This window comes from Danio rerio, chromosome 15 (assembly GCF_052040795.2).
Source record: "Danio rerio strain M-AB ecotype USA chromosome 15, GRCz13ab, whole genome shotgun sequence".
NCBI classification, from domain to species: Eukaryota; Metazoa; Chordata; class Actinopteri; order Cypriniformes; family Danionidae; genus Danio; species Danio rerio.
The window spans coordinates 21,465,662-21,483,650 of NC_141035.1; the positions used below are offsets into that span (position 1 = coordinate 21,465,662).

The 17,989-nt window shown below is 35.3% G+C and overlaps 2 protein-coding genes across 5 annotated transcripts in view; one reads left to right on the plus strand and one right to left on the minus strand.

The window, feature by feature from the left end:
• The window catches only part of LOC147840601 (uncharacterized), a 570,564-nt gene that overhangs the window by 549,952 nt on the left and 2,623 nt on the right, over positions 1-17,989 (minus strand). The gene's annotated exons all lie outside the window — the stretch shown is intronic.
• cadm1b (cell adhesion molecule 1b) overlaps positions 1-17,989 on the plus strand; it is a gene marked incomplete at its 5' end in the record, with an annotated part of 352,349 nt that overhangs the window by 131,885 nt on the left and 202,475 nt on the right. The gene's annotated exons all lie outside the window — the stretch shown is intronic.

A 17,989-nucleotide genomic window follows, 5' to 3' on the forward strand; every position in this document is an offset into this window, starting at 1 on the left:
ATATATAATCTAGTTAAGAATACAATAATACATACAAGTAAAAAATGTATATTTTTTGATTTTTAATTATATAATATATATAAAGGGACTAAGCCGAAGGAAAATGAATAAATTAATAAATTAATGAATGAATCCAAATTTAAGATGCTGTTTGACTGCAGAACAACCAACACGTCTTAATAAAGAACTGACCCTTCTCTAAGCCACACCCAACCACACACCAATCATGGCTTAGTAACTTTAGCTATGTGTGGGAGGTCTGTCAAGCTTTTGAGCGAGGGAAACAAGGCAAACTGCTGTGCATATGGATTGTGCAAATCTGATACCCGGTATCCTAAATGTTTGGATGGGGTAGTGGAATTTTTTACCCTTTCCACTACAGCCCAATCCAGTCATATTTTCATCTGTTTCAAGCTAAGAATATTTGGATCTCATATCAACAGAGCAAAACAGAGATGTGATCACAAACTGAGTACTTCTGATCAATATACTTCAACCACAGCTGTTTTTCATTAATTTCTAACCTTCATGTCCATGTCAAAGCTACAATTAACTGATGATTTCGTCGGTCCTTTTGAGATTTAGTCATTGGTGATTGTGTTATAGCCAGGGCTTAATCTGTGCAGGAACACACGGGATTCAGATTTGGCACTTCTGAATCTTATCTGGCAACTCATTTTACCGATCCCCCTCCTCAATCGTCCTCCTTCACGTCCGCCGTTCACTTTCACTTTCTTTTGTGACTCCCCAACCCTCTTCACTTTCGTCCGCAACAACACTCTACCGCTCTTCCCTTTCGTCCGCGACACCTCTCCGCCATCCAACGCCCCGCCATCCTCATAACCCCCCCACCCCACCCGCTATCCTGACAGCCAACAACCTTTTAGACCCCCCCCCACACACCCCCACCCCTCCATCCTCATAGCAAGCCACCCCCCACACCCCCTCATTCCACCTTTCTGGCTGTTCTTATCATGAATGAATTATGCTCATTCATGGAACACGCACTGTCCATACGTTTCCTTGTCGGTTAGTAACGCTATATTTAATCAGTATTCATCGAACAAAAAATAGTTCATCAAGCTTTTTGGCAAAAAATAGAGAAATGACGGTTTAATTTGTTATTATTAAATTATTTTTAAATTTCACCTCTCCTGCTGTGGATGAACTAAGCTGTTGAATGGTTAGCATATGAGGCGGCTATAAAGACTTTAGCTTCAGTTTTGATAAAACAATTTTTTTTTATCGGTTTGTGCATTTTTTCGTGAGTATACCCCTTTAATGCATACTGCAGTCTTTTTTTTTTTTATTTGTCTGGCTTTCTCAGATGTCTCACCTGTTTACCAAAAATGACTAATTATGTCCCTGGGAATGTCTGCACCGGCGCATATATATTGTAATAGATGTGCCATGCACGAAAGTAACACACTGCTGTTACGTCTGTTAATAGATGTAACAGCAGTAACTATGGAGGGCCAGCCTATACAAAGGGTCAATCCTGCTTGTACCGAGTCTCCTGGACTGGGTTCTGAAGTTTACAACAAATGCATATGAATTGCATTGTAAATATGTTTAAATTATATTTTTTTCTCTTGGTTTCAGAATGGTTTCAAGATGTCAAATTTAATATAACTTGAATTTGCATAATACTGTAACAGAATATAGAAATTCTGGATTATTAATCGATTCCACTCAACTGAGGCATGTTTTTTTTTTTCTCCACATTAAACATTGCTCATGCCCTGCCTATATTGTTGTAATGGAATATTTCAGTGTTTCCTACAGTTTATAGATTCTCACTATAAACTGTACCTTCTCCCAAGAAAAGTAGAAACTATGTTTTAGATTAATCGGCATGTATGTCACAAATGCAGTTAAGCTCAAACCTCGAATACTCTTCACTATGCAATGGTTACCAATCACTCGTTTTTAATTCACTATAAAGTTCTCAAAATGTCAAACACAAATGCAGCTGACATCAAAATGAGATTTCCAGAGCAGAACCTTTGCTTTAAAGCTTTCGAATGTGAAGTAATTACTGCGAGGCCGGTGTGATCCCAGCGTGAGCCGGCTCAAGGCATTAGTCTCTGCTATGTTCACCTTGTTAATTTCACCTTCTCATGACAATCTAATACAGCCGAATTGGACTCTGAATTAATAAAGGCTCAATAAAGGTTAGATCAACAGGAGGAGACAGGCCCACAATGAAACCTTCACATATGTAGCCGAGCAAACCAAGGGCTTTATGGTGGTTCTTGGTCTTTTAATGAACAGGAGCCCGGCGTTTGCTTAGGAAGAAAAAAGAAAAAAAAAGTCAAAAGAGCCTTGGGACAAGCATCATTATACACCGCGAATTTGCTTTGCTTTATTAGTACAAGGGCTGCGTTAATAGGACTAGAACTTGAGAATATAAGGACTTTGATATTCCTCCCATGCTCTCAAATATGCAATAATTGGTGTGATCAGTGACCTTGCTGGAGTCATGCCTTGAATTTTATTTGATTTCACCAGACGGACACAGACTGAGTATGTGATCGACTAAATGGCCGAGTTAAATTGACCAGGTGCAAATGTTTCCTATTGTAGTCAAGCAGGATGAGTTTTGATGGTGACTATAAGTAATAATATATGGTGCAATCTTGTCATTCTTGTGTCATGCTGGGAATGTAGTGAGAAGCTGTGGACATGTTGGAGTAGAAGTAGAAATCTCAATTATTTTGTCATGTAATTCTTTCAGGATATGCTCTACCAAACACATACCGTCATTTAACAACCAAACTCTTAAGTTTTTAGGTTTTAACTATTATATTTAATGCCTTATTGCACCATTAAAATTATTGTAGCACTTAACAGTATTTCATTATTGATGTAATTGAATTAAATATGAGAAATAAATTATTTTCTGTATTTTTGTCAAATGCTACAAAAAAGTTACTCTTTAGTTTAGGTAACAATTCACACCGTTAACTGTTTATAAGGACTTTAACATTTGATTTTATTTTGCATCACCTTTTCTACCCAATACAACTAACCACTATCTTGCTAACTATTCATAAGCAGCTGATAAGTAGTTTATTTTTTGTACTCATTAGTTAATAGTATCTCAACCGTTCATTGTAAGTTTTATTAACTTTTTAATTACATACTGTAAGTTATTTAAAAAAAACAAGTAGAAGAAAATAAACTAAATTAGAAACTGTAGACAAACTGTTTATTTGTTATTGTTTTTAATTTAGTTACATTATGGTTTAAGTAATGACTTGCTTAATTATTTTATGTACTGTGTGGATATTACTTTTATTTATTTATTAAACTGTAACCATGTCTTGAAAATACTTTTGTAAAACAAGTTATTTTAATTTGAATATAGATTATTATAAATCTAATTTTGTATTATTTGTGAATGATATTAAAATATGCTTATGTCCACTTTAATTGATATGTTTAATAGGTTGAAAATGCAAGATAAAATTTCAAACTCAAAATTTAAAAATCTGAAGAAAAATTATTTATATTATAAATACACTCATAAGTATAATGTATATTATATACTATGAATATTTTGCACTATCGCTGTCAGGCATTTTTATTCAAGACTTTCATTTCTGTAAAACAGTTAAAATGTTTATTTTTTATGATTTATTACTAGGCTACTACGTTCTTACCTGTTTTTCAACATTTAATTTAGCCTCACACAAACCGGCTTTCCATCCTAAAGTAAGGCGAATATTCCCCAAAAAAACAAAAGAAAATTATTAATGCAAATTAGGTGCATATTAAATTATTAGAGCAGCTGACTGTAGTATTGGTAACCTAGCAAACAACAGTAAACAAGGCACCATCAGTGAATACAGCTGATTAGTCACATGACTGTAATATTTATAAGTTTATTCAAATGCACTGGATAATGCATTTTTGTCTTTAAAGACTTAATTTCAGTCAGCCAGCCCCAGGGCTTCCGGTCAAAAATCAAAATACACAAAATCTCATCACAAAATCTTAAAAAAAAAAAAAAAAAAGCAATCTTCACTGCCTGGCTGAGATACAGTATTTAGTCAGTATGAGACCAAACAAGAAGCACTGCTTTTAATTATATTTTTCTGCTCCATATCTTTAAAATATGGAAATGAATTTTGCCCCAGTATTTTCAACAGAGTTTCTACACTAGCCTTTTGCTGATGACAGCACCTGCGCTTAAACTGTCTTTCGTCTTTTTTTACGCTTTAACAGCCAAATGGATGCTTAAGTCTTTTTAACTGATTATATTTGAATTACATTACAACATTGCTGCTGTAAAAGGAACCTTATGAAAATAAAAACAGTCACATGAAGCTTTTACTGGAAGTTCGTTATTGGCTGAAAAACACTAGCTGTGCATATAGTTTATTTTTTGTCAAAGTCCGAAACATCATACAATGAACGTAAAACTTTTTTTTTCAGAATTAGGGGATTTTTCATAAAAATTTGACATTTTTGTCACTCATTTTTTATGGAATACTTTAAAATACACATTATCACGGGGTGATGGAAAACTGCTAAACTCTGCCTACTTTAATTTAAATTGGTTTGACTATTCATTTTGGCATTGACAAGCAATGTTAGACTTTTGGGCCGGACAAGCTTAAAAACTGAGTGACTTTAATTTCATTTAATTTAGAAACATATTTTTATATTATCAGTGATTTGTCATTGTCAAAGTTGGCCAATCAATCAGTCTAGCATTACTTTTCCATTTTCCTTCATTGACCTTCACTTGTCAACCACACCTTTTTGAATTTCGTTCTTCTGCTGGACATGAAATGAGTTTTTTTAAATAATGTTGGAAACATGTGAATACTGACTTTCACAGCATTTGCTTTTATTACTGTGAAAATCAATGGTTACAGGTTTCTAACATTTTTATGTTAGTAAATGCTCCTCCATTTTTCACTAAGCTCTTACAGACTTTACATCTGATCGCTGTCCTCTTCAAGGCTTCAGTCAGAATGTATGTCCATTTAGCGTTAATGGACAGTTTTGAGCAGCTGATCTCTCTGATTAGATGGATTGGCAGCCGTGGCCCGTTTGCCTCCATCTGAACTCTGGCTGTGTTGTGGTACATTGAGTTGTTGGCGCTGGAGTTGCACAATGCTCATTTACAATTCTCATTGATCTCCATCTCCATCCACTGTCAAGGTGGCTGCCCTCTGTCAGATTCATTGTTGTATTGCGCTGCAGTCAGTGATTGCATTTGGCCGTTCTCGAGCATGGCTATCACTTTCTTAACCCGCGTAGCTTCTGCTTGATGGCTCTGTTAACTTACCTGTAAATTGAAAAAAGATTAAGTGCAGAAGCAAATTCACAGGACACACCGCCAACACGTCCTTGTGCTGTGAAAAGCCAACGAGGTGCATATTAATTAGAGGTGGGCATTCTGAACCGCTTTTGTAGACCAGTACAGCAAAACTGTTCAAGAAAAATGTAATCTAATACTTGGACATTTGCATTTAATTAATTAATATATAAGAGCTACATGCTGTTGAGGAAATAGGGTTTAATGTCATATTAGGGTATATTCATGTTGCATTGAAGTATTTTAATCATTAAGTGTTAAACCCTCATAGTTTTAGGGAGACATTTAATTAAAATAACTTTTGTCTGCATACATACTGCATATATCTTTTTAGCTAATTCTATAAGTTTGTCTCTCCTGATCTGTATTATATTAGAGTCTCCTGTGAACTCTTTAAATAAAGGCTTCATCAGACGGATTTCAACATGGCAGCTCCTAAATAGTATTTAAAAAAAAAAAATAATTATGTGCATCCCAAATGGCATACTTACACACTAGTCTGAAGCATTTTATAATATAAATAGTGTAGCAGAAGTCAGCTAGCGAAGTGCTATGCAGTTAAAACTCACTCCTCTGACCTCAGTAGGATCGTTGGATTACATGTGGGGGCTCGTCCGGGATGGGAGTGAGGTTTAGGGGCTGAGTGTAACAGAGGCCAGCTAGCGAAGCACTATGGTGGTAAATCTCACTCCTCTGACTTCAAAAGGCACAAGAGACACTAGAGGCCATAGTCTTTAGCCTCCTTGTTAGAGCAACCAACTCCCATGCAAAGAATTGCCGGTTCGATCCCAGCCCAGAACGAATTGATTGCAGTAGAACCAGTGGATTACATGTAATGCTCGTCCAGGATGCAAGTGAGGTTTGGGGGGGGGGGGGGGGGGGGGGGTGAGTGTAACGGAAGCCAGCAAGCGAAGTGCTTTAAAGGTAAACCTCACTCATCTGACCTCAAAAGGTGCTCTAGCAAGAAATGCTAGAGGCCATGGCTTTTAGCCTCCTAGTTAGAGCAACTAACAACTATGCAAAGAATCGCTGGTTCGATCCCAGTTCAGAACAGGTTGGGTGCTGTAGAATTGGTGGGTTATATGTGGGGGCTCGTCTAGGATGGGAGTGAGGTTTAGGGGGATGACCGTAACGGAGTTTATTTAACTGATAATCAAAAGTGTGAAATGTCAGCTATTCTGACAGTTATTTGTTAGTTTATTTCACTAATTTAGCAACTGTTAAGCATCATATTAAAAAGTATTTCAATTTCTGGTTAGTAAAAAAAAAAAAAAATGTTAGTGTTCCGTTTGGGATGAAACAAAATTCATACATAACATGGTTGAGTGTATTAGTCAAAGTATATAATATTGTGTATTTAAGGACATAACTGTTGTCTTTATATTATAGGCATGTTGAATTATCAATTCTGGTTGGCTGATGAACATTCAATGGTGTCCAATTAATTTAAAATAAATAACAGCTGAAGTAATTCCAGATAGTTTTTTGGCTACATTACAGTTCTATGTCACTACGCTGAAGGAATTCAATCATTATAACCTACAGCTGTTTAAAATCTAATCAAAACAAATCAGAAAACATTGGATAAAACTAGACTGCAGAATTTAAATGTCTTGAAACAGCATCTGGACAATGTCTGTAAGTGTAGTAAATTGGTTTAAGTGAAATAATTGGCAAAGATGTTGAATAATTAGAAAATAATGCACATGTGGCCACATCACCACATCAGGTCTGCATTATTTCTAATAATTCAACATCCCATTGTCAATCATGCCTTATAAAAATGTGATTTGGTAAAAAACACAATATAATTAGAAATTTTAAATATTTATTTATTTGTTTGCTATTTTTATCAGTTAATCCATTATATTGTTCAATTGTTTTTTTTAATATATCATTCATTCTTCAAAGAACTGTGAATGTATACTGTATGAGTTGATGCTGAAAAGGAGTTTAATGCTCAAAAAGGAGAATTTAATTAAATTCCAAAGTTCCAACGAATAGTTTCTTTTTTTAAATATGAATAAAGGGTAAACGAATCAGATGCATTTTCAGCATTGATTAAAAGAAAGCAAATCTTCATATAAAATACTTTCTCTAATTTCTCATCACTTTCAATTAGCATTCCAAATTCAAAAAATGAATGAAATTGATTAAAATGATGATGGTGAAACAAAGAAATAAATACAATAATTATGAGATTTACAAATGATAATAAAAAAAGTTAATTTGACATTTGATTAAAATGTACCAATAAATAAACTGTAAAAACAACAACACTAATAACAGGATAATTGGAAAATTAGACAAACACTGATTATACAAAAAAAAAAAAAAAGTTTGCTTTCTTTTGTTAATTTTTGCTAGCAGTTTAAGTAATGCTATTCTACTGTAGTCAACTAATTGTTCATGGAAGTGTTATTTAAGCTGTTCTTAAATTTTGATCAACAGCCCATAATATTCAGCCCAAAGTAACAGCAGGCATGTCTGATTTCCACCGACAAATGTTGCTCTGTGCTCTCAGAGAGTAAAGTTTGCCGGGCTGAGAGAAGTTTGCTTATTTCAGGCTCTGCTTGCGTCCCAGGAGCTCCAGCATTGGCTGATTGTAGTCTGCTAACTCTCAGCATGTTATGATGGATGATGGTATTGTTATTCAGCATTTCTCCTGCATGCGTTTCTGCCAAAAGCCCGTCTCCTCAGATGCCCATTGTTCTCCATCCGCAGCAAGAGTCACCTCTACGCCATGGAAATAAATGAGAGATAACAAAATTAAGACATTAATTACAGAGTTTATCTCTGGTAGATGAGTTAGCATAGCATCCATCATAGCTGTGCTTTCTGTGTGTTGCGGGTCAACAAACAGGGGTCAACATGAGAGATGAATTATGCATCAGGGTTTACTTTATACAACTGTAAACTAGCCTAGAATGATAGACGGCCATGAGCTCTGTCTATTCATATGCTGACTTTGCTCAGGGGACTGATGTGACTTAGCTAGTTTTTGTTGTTGTTGTTGTTGTTGTTTTCATCTGCACCAAAGTCCCTTAACACTAAAGCCACTACAGTACACCTTTCCACTTCTTGCAGTGCAGTTTTTTTTTTTTTTTTTTGGAAACAGTTCTGACCTTTTTTTTTCTTTTAGTTCTGACTAAGTGGTCAGAATTTAGAGATATAAACTCAGAATTCAGGCTTTTTTTTTCTTTTTCTTTTTTTGAGAAAATGTAATTGTTGGTTTTTATTTTGAGCTTTCTTTCTCAGAGTTGAAGTGAAGTGCTTTGAAATATGCATTTTTATTCAGTGTTTGACGTAATCTCAGCTGAAATATAAAAAGAGGCTGAGACATAGTGTAGCCCCTCCCAGATTTTAAAAACAGTTTATACCGTTTAGTTCAAATACTGTTCTGCCAGTGGTTTGCCAGAGTGGTTGAGCTCAAGTGTATCAAATGAAAAGCATGTGAGAAGCTTCTTGAAGGGGGGCGGAGCATTTCAGTTACTAGAGAGCATTTGATTGCATTTGATTGGTTATGATTTTATGAGAAAATTAAGTATGAGATCATGTGAAAAAAAATGTTCATCCATTTAGGCAGAAGTGACAAACTATAAGCTTTACATGTTTATATCAGTTTTAAATCTTCTAAATGGGCTCATTCTGAAAATGTAGCCCTATATGTGTTTCTGGAGATCACGAATTATGTAACCAGAGGTATGTATGACAGCATTTGTCTGTAAAACGAACGCTACAGGGTGGTATGACGTCGTTCCTTTTTTATGCTTACCAGCTGACTGCTTACCTCCATATGGAGAGCTTTTTCTGCTTTTACCAGTTTGTCCGGTAGCTTGATACGTACGTCAGAGGACATGAGATGCAGAGAGGAGTTGACCATGACAACGGGGTTCGAGTCTAGTCAAAAATGGTTCCAGAAAGCAGCTAAGACCAAAACAAAAGCTAAAAAATAAATTAAATAAGTAAATAACAGGGTGAGAACATGGTAAAATCTTAACTGTGGTCAAAATCAGGGGGCTTTTCTTTTTCTTTTTAAAATACTGAGGTTGAGTTTAGGGAAGGGGGAGGGTGGGGTGATTGGTCGGTTAGACAGTCAGAAAGTCAGTCAGTCGTCAGCGGCCTCTGGTGGATTTACGTGAGAACAGCAGGTGCGAATGTCACAAGAGAAATTTGAGATCTGAAAAAGCGCACAACAACGGCCTCTGGTGAATTCACAAAAACAAAACTGCCAAAAAACTACCTCCTGACACGTATTTTGCTGTCTCCAGAAATGTATATAGACATACGTAATCAGAACAGTCCTGGGTTTGAATTTTGTTACTGTTATGGAGCACACTAGCTTATGTATATTTTAAAGACGAACAATACTGATACTAACACCTAAAAACTTTATTTAAATTTTATCGGAACTTTAAGAATTGATCTTGCAAAGTTTTTTTTTTTTAATATAGATTCTGTTAACAGTATATGTATATAACAGTATATAAAACCAAAAATGCAAGTGAGAGAAATTCTGACATTACAATTGCCATTTTGGTTTTCCTAATTTTGAGTATGCAATTTTACAAATTTTCAGATTTTTTTTTTCTCATCGTTGCACATTTCAAAACATCATGATTTCACAATATAAAATCACAGTTGAGAACTATAGACGTGCAGTTCTATGAAATAAAAAAAAAAAACAATGTAAATTAGTTAATTATTTTATTTAATAATGTTTTTTTCAAAGACATTTTTTCATAGATCCATGTAGTGATTCTCACTGGCTACTTTTTTCTTTTACTTTTATAATGTAGATCAGGGGTTCCCAAATTCCTGACCCCCAAAACAACAAATCCACTGATTTGCGACCTCCACGTAAGTGGTTAAAAACATACAAACATTGCACACAATGGTGCACACACCACAGGAACTATATAAACATGAGCATATTGACAACACAAAAAAAATGCAACAGTCTAACAACTGCATAGGATTTTTTTTTTAGGTCAATATTTATTTGCTTAATTTAACATTAACTGGTTTTTGTTTTTTTTATGTAACTATTAAATTATATTTTTTTTATATTCTGTACTTTATATGGTAACTCTAATAGTTTAATAACGTGTATACGATTTTTTGAAATCACTTTTTGGGGTGGTTTGGGAACCACTAATGAAGATTATAATTGATATCTTTCTAAGTGTAGTTATTCCAAACTGAAAAATCTTTATAGGGACACCCCATAGCCATAAAGATTTTTATATTGTACCAACATATATTATATCCTTCTATCCCTAAACACAACCCTCACAACATTTTTTTTATTTTTATTTTTTTTTCATATTTAACTTTTTTCAGAATACTTCCGTCTATGTGATTTATTTGCTAATTTCCTCAGTGAAAAGTCTACTGGTATTGCTACTGTATAGGATTTTTGGACTCCTCAATGTAAGGAATACAAGCCACAAACACACACACACACAGATACACACTGTCAGAGAAACTGTCATCTGTAAGAAATACATATTTAAAACAACTATACAATGTCAGAGACAGTAATAGAGACATTTAACATTCAGATGTGTTAGATTTTTCATTTATGCATCTTTTTGTTTACAGCATATACATCTAAAACATGATGATTGGCTGATTAGATAATCAACCAATGGTGATTGTCAATGTCAAACTCAAAGTTGGTCAGCCATCAGGGGCCCCTTTCTGATCTGGGGCCCTAAGCATTTATCTGTCTTGTCTGATGACAAGCTTTGACTCTGGTTACACCTCCAAACTCTCGTTATTGGAAGAGCTTGAAACTGATTGACAGATTTCAGTAGACCACTCAATGTTCATTCATTCATTCATTTTCTTTTCGGCTTAGTCCCTTTATTCATCAGGGGTCACCACAGTGTCATTGAAGTTTATATAAGCTTGTATCGATACTCAACACCTAACATTATCAGCACAATGTTCATTCCTTCTGACAGAGCAACCAAAGAGAACAACACATTTTTTCTAAAAACAATGTGTGTGTACAAGGATTATGAAACCCTTGATCAACCATGAAAAACTCAACACAAGGCACAGAAGAACACAAACAATCTTTCATAAATAATGGATGACTACCTGTTCTTAAAATGTTGTTGCCAGACCTGTAGCAGACACATTTTTTATTTTTTTATTTTTTGCACAAAATTGTTTTGTCTGGTCAGGGATTTTTAGTCTTTTAATATATACACACACATAAAAATTGGGGAAAAAATAACGTATATATATTTGTTTATACAACAATTATGTCTATACAACAGTTCTAATTGGCTGATAATCGTACAATATTCTGCAAATAACAGCACTAGTGCAGCCTCCTTACCCTCCACCCTTGTGTATTACTCCACCCACATACAGTGACAAGCAGAGGATACTCTACAGATTGAATTATTTTGCCGCTGTTGGTCAACATTATGTATTTTTGAGGCTTTTTTAGTCGAGAATATAGTTGCAACTATGTAGTTTATGTGTAAGGATAATGTCTATTTGTAATTCTTTATGATTTCGGAGCATCGGATTCAGTGCTATTGTCCTATCAGTCCTATCAGCCTGTCTGAGCAGACCAAAGAAAGTAATGGTTGACGTTCCACCACAAAATGGCAACAGAGACCGCATAAAAAGTGCTTAATTTGGGGGAGAAAAACAGCATTTTGTCAGCGTAAATTTAAAAACTACAACTAAAGAAATCATTATAAATCAGGTAAGTGACATTCTGAATCGATCCCTCTCTTTTGTATTTTGTAGTGCTGTATTTATACCACAGAAACTGGTAGTGTTTACTTTACTCTTTTTCAGGATTAATTATTGTAAAATCCCAATTGCAACAGAAAAATACTGTGAAATCTCTGTAGACTGATGGCATTTCATGCCGTTCAGCATTATAATTGTAAAATGTGAGCAAAGTTCTGTCATCACTTTAGACATTGACGTGCGTGAAATAGCAACAATTTCTGCTGTTCTGACGTCAGCTGCAGATGTGAATGAGTGGCGCAAGAAAGTAGTTTCTCGCACAAAGTAGTTTCTCGTACACAGACACATTTAAGCTCAATTTGCTTAGTTAACACTTATATAAAGCGATATAAACCCAATGAATACCATACTCACAGTAGTCAGTGAATAATTTAACTCAACTTTGAGCATCCCAACACAGCACTTCAGCCAATAGTGTGAGTCTGTCTGACCGACCAGTGACAGACAGGAGTTTGACACACTTCAACTTTAAGGTCCAGCTCTTGTTCCTCCAGCACAGACCATTATTTGCTCTGACATCCCTTTTCACAGGGGTTGACAGGGGCTGTCAGGCCCAGACAGGATGTCACCATTTGCGGTATGGATTTCCATCCATCTGCATTTGAGAGGCAATGTAAGTCATGTTTAATATGAGTTAGCATTATCCAGCCAGAATTCTACTGATTTTCCTTTTCTGTGCAAGCTAAGGATGTGTCACGATTATTCATCTTGCACGGTGCGACTGTGTATGTAATCGTGTGGGAAGCACTATTTTCATATTAAAATCTACCCTCTAAATCCCCCCAAAAAATGTGAAAAAGTCATAAAACATCCGTAGCGGCGTTGAAGGCTTTAATCAAATTTCATCAGGAAACATTAGCGCTAATGCATTTATGGAACATTTACGGAGAAAATGTGATAATTGTTTGCCAAATGTGTATCATGTCTACACAAATATGCACATATCTGCTCGGATAATGACCTATGAATACTCAGAGGAAGATGCAAAGCCGGATGTTTTCTTGTTTTATGCAAAGTGCTTTCTTCTTCCATATCTACTGGATACACAGACCACAGACTCACTCGCTTGGCCAATTACGTAACACGCTTCCTTGGTTTAAATGGCAGAAAGCAGTCTCAGAGGTAGTTAGATGTAATGATGAGTGGTAAAGTAGGTCTTTCTCTGGCATTGGCTCAGACTGCAGGTACAGTGGCAGTCTGATCACAGGCGGGTGGCTAATGAAGAGCTGCCGGGAAACAGACATGCCGGGCCGCCTGAGCGCGAGGAGAGCCGTGTGCTGCTTTCATCAGTCACACAAACCTGTGCGGATGCCATTGCGCTTAGCGGGATCCCTCCTCCTCGACTGGCACTGTCTTGTTTTTCCACTCCAAAGGAGGTGTAATCGGAGTAAACATTTTAATTCCACCAAGGAAATGAGAGAGGCACCGTCGTTTGCAGTGGCCATTGCTGGAAAAGTTTAGAGGAAGACGGGCTTTCCTCTTAAAGAAAGCAAGAAAGAAATGTATTTATGCACAGATCATCTCTTTTTCTTAAAGGGTTTTATGTTATTCCACTGATTTAGCGTTAATGCAGTTGAGTTCAATGTTAACTCAATAATTGCCCAAGTTTTACTTAACCCTCATGTGCTGTTGAGGATGTTTTCATCCACTCTGGGGTGATTTTGAGTCTTGATTTGACCAAAACTTTCTCTGTTTCAGCATTATGGAATGATATTTGGAAACAAATCTTATTTTGATGCATATTTTGGGAAAAAAAAAAATAACAATACACTCAGGGGAAAATTAACTACCCTTTCATTATGTTGGTGGCTGTTTTTGCCCCATTGACTTCCATTATAATGACATTTTTTGATTGCAAAGTCATGACACCATATCATCATGCAATATTGACTGTTGCTGGTTTTGCCTGTTGGGAAGAGGTACATTTACAATTTTTTACTGTTGATCTTTAGTTGCAGTATAAAAAAGCTTAGCCTGTGGATAAATATTATATGTTTATAGGAAGTACAGTACTACCTACATGTATACTTTGTGCACTACCTTGTTATGTTTGTGAAAATAAAAAGCAGCTCAGCTCTTAAAATATGGTAAACATTGTGTATTTATGGACACACACTTTACAGTATAATCTGCTATTTTACTCCATAGAACTTCATATAAAAGCCAGAAACTTTTATTGCACAAGCCTATAAAGAGTAAACGGTGCCAACTGATGATCAACAGTAAAATTGAAACATTTTACCTTTTCCAACATGAAAAAATATGGTGTGGTAATATTTGCTTTGCAATCAAAAAATGCCATTATAATGTAAGTCAATAGGGCAAAAAGAGCCACAAACATAATGAAAGAGTAGTACACAAGGGTTAACTGAGCAAGGACATTTTCACCGAATTTCTCTTTTTTTTTCTTCTGGAGAGAGTCTTATTTCTGTTTGGCTGGAATCAAAATATATAATATAAAATAAAATAAAACTGCTAAGGTCAATATTATTAGCCCCCTTAAGAATATATATATATATATATATATATATATATATATATATATATATATATATATATATATATATATATATATATATATATATATATATATATATATGTATATATGTATATATGTATATATGAATATATATATATATATATATATATATATATATATATATATATATATATATATATATATATATATATATATAGTTTTTATTATTTTTATGATTTTTATTTTATTATTTGATTGGCTATGAAACAAACCACAAACAACCTAACTTGCCAAATTAACCTAATTATTATGTTTATATAAACAAATATGTATTTTATATATCAAATTAAGACACCATTTCAAGTTTCGTGAGTAGTAATGTTATTCTGTTATTTACTTATTAAGTCAGCAATAAAACAAATAATTTATCAACCAGTTCCAATATGAAAGACTGTGCATTTCTATTTATTTCTTAGACGAGGGGTGTCCAAACTTAGTCCTGGAGGGCCGCTGTCCAGCTTGCTTCAATAAATCTGTCTGAAAGTCTGAAATCTGTCTGTAGTACAGTATATCTAATGCCCAGTACACATCAAGCAGAAATGGAAATGTACTGTTCTGTCACCTCATTTCAACTCTGTCTGGTCCTATCTGGACTAACTGCATGTGAATATACTCCAAACAGACAACACTCAAATGAAATGAGAAAGTATAAACAAAAATTAGTGAAAACCAAATTAGTACTGCGCACAAACAAACTGTAATCAAAGCAGTGTTACGTGCTGCTATTTTCATGCTCGCTACAGAAGGAGATTCACTTGTACAAATATATCTGATAATGTAACAATTCATATTGTTTGTAAATGAAATACAACAAAATGACAACCAGCTTCATTGTTTGTTCTTGACTTGCATTGTTTGCTTACCCAGCAAACATTTTTTTTTTTTTTTAAATATGTCTAATGAATGTCTAATAGATGTCTAAACATAGTCGTCTTTGCTAAAACAAGGCTAAATTGGGCTGTCAGTGAAAATAGAGATCTAAGAATAGGCCAAAACTAGACTAGTCATCAAACATACACATATAAAGTCTGTCTAATCTGTCTATTTGACAACTAGTCTAGTTTTGGGCTATTCTTAGATGTCTATTGTATTCACTGATAGACCAAGTTTAGCATTGTTTTAGCCAAGCTGTCTACATTTAGATGTCTATTAAACGTTAATTAAACACAAAATTGTGTTCTGGGTAGTTTTGTCACTTCAGTTTTTGTTCTTGTGCTCTGATTCTTTGATCAGAGAGATCTTTTTCACTGCTAACTGACATTCATTCAACATGTTGAATCAGGCAACCTTCTTCTGACATGAGCAGATGAGAGAAAAACAAACTAACCTGACAGATGCTCACCGATGACCCAACCTCACATATCTGGTTGATGTGTGTGGTTAACAAGGGCAGGAGCTAAACTATTTTGGACAGTAGACCTTCAAAATCAGGACTGGACACCTCTGTCTTAGAGTATAATCTCGATTAGCCAATCAGCATCAATAATAATGCCAAATCAGAGTGCACATTTGCTATCAATATGTACAACAGCTCCCATCACGGCTGGTATTGAACAGCACGCTGATGTTCAGCAGCTTGACATCGTGATTATTTAACAAACCCATGCAATCTCTTTGTTGCCGAGTGAATTTGTGCAGGATTGCAGGCAATTGTGATTATTGGGAAAGGCTTGATTTGTTGGCACAGATGGATTCAGCGAGCTCTGGTCTCCTGTCAGCAGCTGCAGTAATGACAGACTCCAGAATGTTCCACATCAGTCCTGGGTGGCAGCAGGTAAATAATTAATGAACGCACATTACGTCCTTATTCATATTAAACTACTCTAATGTACAGTGGGATACCGGCGAATGTGTCTGTGTGGCAATTTTTGATGGCTTGTCAGATCAGAAAGCGGGCTGCCTGTGATGGACGGGGGAGTGTGTGTAAACCCTCTGAGCTGAATGGGTGATTCTTCAGGCAGATGAGAAAGCGTTCAGGGGTGCCTATTGGTCTTCTGTGACATTCCTGCACTGGAAACGACACGGTATGTTTGGCCGCACAGGTCATTGGGCCCATTGATCATTCCATGGCGTTTGAAGGACGTAGTACCACTTTTCAAAGGTGCGCTTGATAACTTTTCAGCTGCACGGAGTGCTAACTTTGTGCTTTTTTTAAACCGGGCTGCTGATATGTCAGGGAAGCGACTGGATTGACAGGTCAATCTAGGAAGAGTCTGTTCACAAGCGCTTGCTCTACATTTTTTGTGGCGGCAGCTCGGCGGATAACGAACGAGTTATGGGCGTCTGGGGAGGAAGCGCGTGTCGACTCCAACAATGGATCAAAACACAAACTGTATCTTCACCAGCCGTCAATGAGCATCCAAAACGCACTATTTAGCAAGATGCAGTATGCCAACTAGTCCTTCACAGATGCTTCTCTTCCTCCGGGATGCCATTTGACCTTGATGTGTAGATGTTTTCCCTCAGAACTCTGCCGGTAAATCTCAGTTTTCTACATGAACGGCTGCCTTATCGGATTCCTTCACGCTACAATCTGTCGATCCAACTTCAGAGGCTCATCACTGGTCAGATGCACATGGTCGTCAAATACCTGTGACAGGTTTGATAAGGAGGTGAGATTTAAAGGCGGAGAGAGGCGCAAAGTGAAGTTTCTCACATGCGCCATTAAAGGAATATTCCAGGATAGTGAAAGTTAATTCAGTTCATAGCTATTTGAGGCATAATGTTGTCAATAATGTTTGACTTTTTGTATTTCAAGGTTATGGTGAGGCTATGTGTTGTTATTATTTATTTAAATAAAGATTAAATTTAATTTAAATTCATTAAAACTTTTAATTAGAACTTTAAAAAAATACTTTAAATTTTGCATTGGATCAGGCACAACAACAATAACAATACTACTACTACTACTACTACTACTACTACTACTACAAATAATAATAATAATAATAATAATAATAATAATTGCAGTTAATTTCGCTGTGGCGACCCCTGATTAATAAAAGGACTAGCTGAAAAGAAAATGAATGAATGAATGAATGAATGAATAATAATAGTAATCATAATAATAATAATAATAACAATAACAATGATGATGATGATGATATAATAAAATAATAATAATAATGATGATGATGATGATGATAAAATGAAAATAACAACAATAAAAATAATAATAATAGTAATAATAATAAATACTACTACTACAAATAATAATAACTATATAATACTGTAATAAAAGCTGTATTATAACAGTCTCAAACGTATTATCTAACTTGTTAACCCATGTGTAAACTTTAAAAATAAATAAATACAAGCTTGTTAAGCTTGTTCAATGT